Below are 375 nucleotides of genomic sequence, written 5' to 3' on the forward strand. Positions count from 1 at the left end.
CCAATTCCTATGTTCAACTACATGCCTACAGTGATAGTGATTGGGCTTCTTGTCCAGACACAAGAAGATCCATCTCTGGCTACTGTATCTACTTAGGCAAATCTTTGATTTCTTGGAAATCCAAGAAACAGAAAATTGTTTCCAGAAGTTTCTGTGAAGCAAAATATAGGGCCATGGCTCTTACTTCTTCTGAAATTACATGGCTTACTTACTTATTGGAAGATTTACAAAATTCCTATTCTAAAGTTGCTTTATTATTCTGTGATAATCAATCTGCCTTGCATATTGCCTCTAATCCAGTTTTTCATGAACGCACTAAACATATTGAAATTGATTGTTCACACAGTTAGAGAACAATATGCAAGTGGTAAAATT

Source organism: Lupinus angustifolius, chromosome LG12 (assembly GCF_001865875.1).
Source record: "Lupinus angustifolius cultivar Tanjil chromosome LG12, LupAngTanjil_v1.0, whole genome shotgun sequence".
NCBI classification, from domain to species: Eukaryota; Viridiplantae; Streptophyta; class Magnoliopsida; order Fabales; family Fabaceae; genus Lupinus; species Lupinus angustifolius.